Source organism: Sabethes cyaneus, chromosome 1 (assembly GCF_943734655.1).
Source record: "Sabethes cyaneus chromosome 1, idSabCyanKW18_F2, whole genome shotgun sequence".
Taxonomy (NCBI): Eukaryota; Metazoa; Arthropoda; class Insecta; order Diptera; family Culicidae; genus Sabethes; species Sabethes cyaneus.
This window is the reverse complement of record NC_071353.1, coordinates 144908513-144915365: the sequence shown is the minus strand read 5'-3', so window position 1 is coordinate 144915365 and position 6853 is coordinate 144908513. Positions and strand designations below refer to the sequence as shown.

General features: G+C 40.0%; 1 protein-coding gene across 2 annotated transcripts in view; it reads left to right on the top strand.

The window, feature by feature from the left end:
- LOC128732804 (uncharacterized) overlaps positions 1-6853 on the top strand; it is a 126550-nt gene that overhangs the window by 17685 nt on the left and 102012 nt on the right. The window lies entirely within an intron of this gene.

Genomic DNA, 6853 nt, shown 5'->3' with positions numbered 1-6853 from the left:
GATTATCAGGTTAGTAGAAGCAATTACAATATTGCAATAACAGGCAGTGGCGGTAATGATAAAGCATTCACTTCAGTACTCGAACCGGCAGGCGGCCGGCAGCGTCGTCGTACGTCATATTGCTACTATCATTCGCATCTTTACCGTATTGCTGCCGAGTCGATATGTTCGATGACCATTCAGCACACCACCGCACCGGTGTGTGCAGCCATAAATACTCCTCGACGACCGCTCGGTTCGACGAGAGCTGACACTGATGACAGTCATGATGATGGAAGGTGCAGCGTGGGTGGCAGAACCTATCAGGGGTTGTTTGGTTGACTGACAAGGAAATTGCAAACTGCGCTATCGCAACGGAGAGCAATATTAAAAACTAGGTTTACTGGTTCTAGTAGTGCAGTTCCGATGTTTTGTAACCTTGTGACAAATAATCTGAAGTGATGAAAGCACTCGATTTTCTAATAGGTACAGACTGTGACTAACCACACTCAAAAGATTTTAATTAAAAATTGTACCGAGTCTGTGTTCTAAACTGTCGCTTTCATTCACCCATCGGATTTGATTGCTTAGTTGAACAGCATCCTTCATATCCTTGGCTAAAGGAGCACAACATTTCCTGCCAATCCACCTTCAACCAGTGCTGCCAATGCAACGGTTGACAATTACCCACAATTAATTTACTGGCAACCGTTGTCGAAACCGAATAAATTAATAATAAACCTGTACAAACCGGTGGCTGTGATAATTCAATCCCATATTTTATCATGACGCAGATAACGACGCTTATTGATTTCGCTTCCCTAACAGGTGAGTGAAAGACGACCGTTGTTCGCATTGACTGTTGACTGTGATATATTGGCAACTATTATTACTAATTGCGGTACAGATTTATAAATATGCAATCCAAGGTAGGTAGTGGGTTTTACACCAGCTGAACTGTGGCAAATTAGAATTGTCGTTGCAGACTGTTCTAAAAAGCAGTTTCTGCTGCTCTTCATTGTTAGCTGCTACTTAGAAGCTGTCTCCTGTCTGCTGCAGCAGATGATAGTAGTACCTAGCCGATGAATCATTTCATAGAGTTCTTTACGACTGTGCTGATTGATTGGGATGTGGTTGGATTAGTTCGCAGCTGTAAACGGAAAGTTTTCCACTCATTACACTAGACACTAGACAGACAGACAGAAGGAGTTGTGGGGAACAGCCAGCAAGGTTATTGTGGATTGTACTTTATGTATTGTGTGTATAGAATGCAAATAAGAGGCAAACCAGCCGCAGTCTGAAAACTTCTGAAATAAAGAATCAAATTAAATCAAAATAGAATGGAAATATTTCATTATTTGGACTGTCTTTGCTGATATTCTGATATTGGATTGCTATCACATTTTTTCTTTCTTATGTTTTGTTCTTCAGTCTGATTCATTTTAATATTTTTGTTTTCTCGTTCCCCTTTTAAGTTTTTCTGATTTTGCAATTTTTTACTTAGGTATAGTTTCATGTTTCTCTTTGCTTTTTTATTGTTACTATTTCACGATTGTTTTTTTTAAATTTTTTAATGTTCTTTTTAATTGATATCACAATTTGGTATTATATCCAGATTTCGATTAAACTTTTTCCAAGTCAAAGCAAAGCCTAGGTGCTACATTCTATTATCGAAACTTGACCTTTTATATGATTATATGAAAGATTTCGCAGCCAGCTGTTAGAGTACAGGACAATTGCAGGGCCAGTTGCTACGATCCTATTGACTCTAACAGCCTCTTCTAGTCGAGATTCGAACATACGACGACTGGCTTATTAGGGTAGCAACATACCTCGACTGGGAGGCGGTTTCTCCAAGTCATGAATGTGATATTTTCGGTTCTATTTATTTGTGGTTTTCGAGTTTATCAAATTTTTGATCTGTTATGTTCTGATTTACTAATTTCTGTACTGGACTTTTCAATTTTTCATTTGTTTTCACGTGTTAGCACAGCATGGCATAGTTTGACCGCCCGTGAGTTGCCCGCGATTGATTTAGATCAGCTGACATTGCTCAAAAAACCATCAGAATGATGCATGGGAGTAGCAGATCATTCTCAGTGTGCATTTTCTGGTGATCCACTTCTTTGTGATGAGCTGGCTACGTCCAATGTAGGTCAGTTTGGAAGGGAAAGGAATGTTAGTCCGAAACATGCTGCTTCTAGAGGCCGAGGAATGCACTGCGTCATCCATAAGTGTCGCAGGAAGAAGTTATTGTTAGTAGAAAGGAGTTCCACCGAGGTAGGTGGTGCGATTGCTGTCATTCGAGTTCGTGTACGATTTGAAGACTTGTTTGGTTTAGTGGCCTTCGCAAAACCGGTAGTGGAAAACCGAAAGCTACACCTATAAAAATGAATTTCTGTCTGTCTGTTTGTCTGAACTAGGGCTGTCTAACAGGTAGTACCGGTAGTACCGAAACCGGTAATACCGGCCAATTTTTGGATACCGAAATACCGGTTTTGGAAAGGCAAAAACCCGGTATTTCCGGTATTTTCTAATCTGCTTGTTTTTTACAACTTCTTATTCGAATAAGAGATAAATTTGATAAAAGATTATAAAACTCTTAGAAAAACAACTTGGTGTTAATGCCAACGAGATTCTTCGACTACTAACAATGAAGAGAGTGAAATTGTGGGTCAAATAATTCAAATAGCTCTTGAACCCGTTTAAGACACAGTAGAGTAACTTTGCTGTAAAAAATTTTCATTGCATGAGCCAGACGTCGTGTTTCAATTTATTTTTGAACAACTTGATATTCAAAAGTCACCAAATTATTCAACGCTCTCAAATGACGAATTTAGGAAACAAGATCAGGGCCCAGAAACGTCACTTACAATAGTAAATTGTTATTCAACAATGAAATAATGAAGCTTCAGTTTCAACAGAAGCAGCGCCGCTTCGTTTCAAAACTGGCTTCAATCAGCGTCATTGAAACGATTTTCACTTCATCATGACGACCGGTTTTAAAGTTTCATTTGTATTTCTCTATCAAATATTCAGAAAAAGGTCAGTCTAGACTTTGAATGCAATTGAATTGATTTTGAGTAACATTTCCTACAATTTAACGCATATTATGATTAATCTACTCAACATCGACAAATCGTGCCTGACTGTCAATCGCCGTCATTTGACACAGTCAGTAGCTTCAGCTGAAGCTTGCTTGAAACGTTGTGCTCAATAAATGATACGAGTCGCTTCATGTATGAAGCGAAGGTAAGGGAAAGTTAGCTTCATTTATTTGTTTCGACGATGCCGGGCTCTGATCAGAATACGGGAATCTTTGAGCTCTGAGCATTCTTGCCATCAAAGGATCTGCCCGGAAAGAATTTGGAATATTTTTCAAGTCTTTCGAGTGATACATTGATTAACCCTTTATAAGGCCGTGACAATTATATTGCCACCAACGAAAAATATTTGTTTTGCGTCTATAACGACATCAATATAATTATAGAAGCAAAATAAAAAATTTGTGTTGGTGGCAATATAGTTGGCACTGCCTTATAAAGGGTTAAAAAAGGAGATGAAATCTGCATCCCACTATCTTCGAATAGTGGGATTGATAACAGAGAAGAGAAAATATTTGTGAACGATGATGAAGAGGATAACGTTATGCAGGAGTTTAGGTTTGGGGATGGAGAAAAAATTGTTGAGAGGCTGTACGAGACCGGGGCATTAATTATGTTGGAAGCTACAATACAAGATATTTTGTAAATAATTAAAGGCGGGTTTTCCTACTACAAATCTCAAGAAATGAAAGGAAAATTCCTGATGCGCTTAGAACCATTCGCCAGACATCGATGAAACAGGAAGGTTTTTCAATTGTTGGAAGTGTTGGCAATAAAATTCGTTTTAGTAAGGGAATTAAATCGCTAAGAGTATAATATCTGCTTAAATTCTACTTTGCTAAGCAACAATACTGAAACTAAAGTTTCAAAATAAAAAGATTTACCGAAAAACATCGAAATTTCTTTTGATTTCGAATAATCTGCCAATACCGGTATTTTACCGGTATTACCGGTATTTTCTACACCAATACCGAAATACCGGTATTCACCAAAAGCGCCCAATACCGACAGCCCTAGTCTGAACTAATCAAGCAAATGGAACTAAATTTGGCATGTGAAGGCTTTTGGAGGCAAGAATTTTTTCTATGGTAAATTACGACCCCTCCCCACTTTAAGAGGGGAAGCTCATCCCAAGTAACCGCTAAGCACTAAACATTAATCCATTAACAACATTGTATTTAAATATAGAACTCTGATTAAAAGTTTATTTCGCTTTATACACCTCTATAGAACTCATATAATGCTAAAAAAGCGAAATAGCGGGTTATTAAAATGCTATACCACAAGCATTTCATAAACATTATGAGTGTTTATTTAAAGCTTCATCAAAACGTCATTTTGTCTACTTTATCGACGTATCGAAAAAATATCGTCGGCATATCATTCGCTTGTCAAAGCAAACTAAAAATAGAACTCGGTCGGTGTCTTGAAGACGAAAAAATATTTTTCTCGCATTTATTTTTAAAATAGACGAGTTAATTTTACTGCTTCTCAAGGGGTCTCCCCCCTTTATTTATTTATTTGAAGGAAGATGTTTTTTTGAAATACTTATTATAAATGTTACCTCTGCTATAGGACTGGGCCTTGAACCTGGGTGTCATGTTCACCTGGGTGCCTTATTCATTTTCCTTGCACATTTGCTACCTCTTTTTTTTGTATGCCAGAAGGGCATTGGGTTAAAAGGCCACTGCGACAGTCTCAATGATCGTCTTTTGTGGCAGGCCCCGATTGCTGTACACAGTTTACGGATCGCTCATACCCATTGATGGAGTTTAGCGGAATAGTTGTAATCCTGTGCCCCAATTCGGTACTACATGGTTTATAAAGCCAATGACCGTTTTGGGATTTAGGCTCCATACCTGATATGGAGTAAGAAGGAAACTTCCTAAGAAGTTGTGCTTTGATAATGCAAGAGCCCAGCAGTTGCAGAGCAGATGCGCTGAACTTTCAGGTTCAGAGTTACAAAAGCGGCAGGTGTCGAATGATACCTTGCCGATATTCTTTAAATGATAAAGAGCTGTGTCCTGTTAGGAGTCCCGTGATTGTGCGTAGTTCACTACGAGTTAAATGGAGCAGTTTTTTAGCTACTGCAGGGTTTGGGTAGATAAACTGTTTAGCTTGTCTACAACCCTGTGTTTGATTCCAACGGGACACTATTTCTAGCTTTTCCCATGTCATCAGTTCGCCTTTCACGGCGGATCTTGAGGTGCCCAGAAACGGTTCAGGGCCAATAAATTACTGAGCCGATCCTTGTCTTGCTAGGTTGTCAGCAAATTCATTGCCCACGATTCCGATTAAACTTTGTTTTGGCGGGAGAGCTCCCTCAATGCTGTGCTGCACCCCCAAACTAATTTGGACACGCATTTGGCGGAATTGTGTGCCAGTGGAGGTACTTGGCTGTCCGTGAAGATGCCGATTTTCGCATGCCTGCATGTTCGTTTTAAGCATATTGTTGCACAGATGCACATTGCATATACTTCTGGTTGAAAAAAGGTGGGCCATTTTCCTAATGAGATAGTTTCCCTTATGCCGGGTCCGTAGATTTCGGAGCCTATGCAGGCCCCCATTTTTGAACCATCTGTAAAAAAGCAGATGGTTCCAGATGGAAGATCGGGCCCTTCATTATTCCACATTGAGCGATCTGTTTCAATCACCTCATATGGAACGTCCATGTTGGGCCTGGCTTCCATGCAGTCGTAGACTGAAGTTACTAAGGGTGTTAGATTGAACTCCGGAAGTATGCGAAGATGACCAATTTGTATAGTTTTACTCCTTTGCAACCGTATAGTGCGACGAGTTCTGCTTCCTTTTTCACATGAACGGTTGCATCAACGGCTGTAAGCGTAGCATTGCCTCCATGGCTGCAGTAGATGTTGTACGCATGGCACTGGTAATTGATAGGCAGGCCAGTCGCTGAACTTTGTTTAGTTTGGCTTGGGCTGTCATCTCAATCACCTTTGGCCACCATACCACTGCAGCGTAGGTTATCCTAGGCCGTGGAATAGTAGTATATGACCAAAGGGCTAGTTGAGGTTTTAATCCCCAGGTTTTGCCAACACCATTCAGTATAGGGGGAGTAATGGTATGTTTCCTTCGCCTAGTGAATGATATAACAACTATTTTGGCAAGGTTTACATTAATTCCGTCTTTTGAGCACCATAACATGGTGGCGCTAAGAGTTCCTTTCAAGCGACTTGACAAAACTGCGTCAAACTTTCCTCTAACGATAAGTACAACGTCGTCGGCGTAAGCAATGGTCTCATAACCAAGCTGTGACAGCTTGTGAAGGATTGCGTCGGCCACCGGCACCACCGGCAGGGGGAAAAGAACTTTTTCCTGTGGACATCCTTTGATCACCGAAGGCGTGACCGACGTATCTCCTAATGATGCTGTAATCTCTCTGCTCGAGACGAGAACATTGTTTGAATCTAACTCATTGTAGTGCAGTTGATTCTCTTTTGACAGAGTGCCTTATTAATTGACGCGAAGGACGTGTTATCGAAAGCGCCTTCTATATCAAGAAATGCACAAAGTGCCGTCTCTTGATATTTGAGCGATTTCTTAATTACCATTACTAAGCAGTGTAGTGCAGTTTCTATAGATTTATCGTATTGGTATAGACTCATTGCAGATATAGTTATCCGTGATTTTCTCCATCGGCTCTACGATGCTTGGTTGAAATTTGTTTTGGAAACGAAGGAAGTGTCTGATGCAAAGAACGATTAATTAAATGAACTGGAAAATTTCGATATAGACCAAAACTATACCGG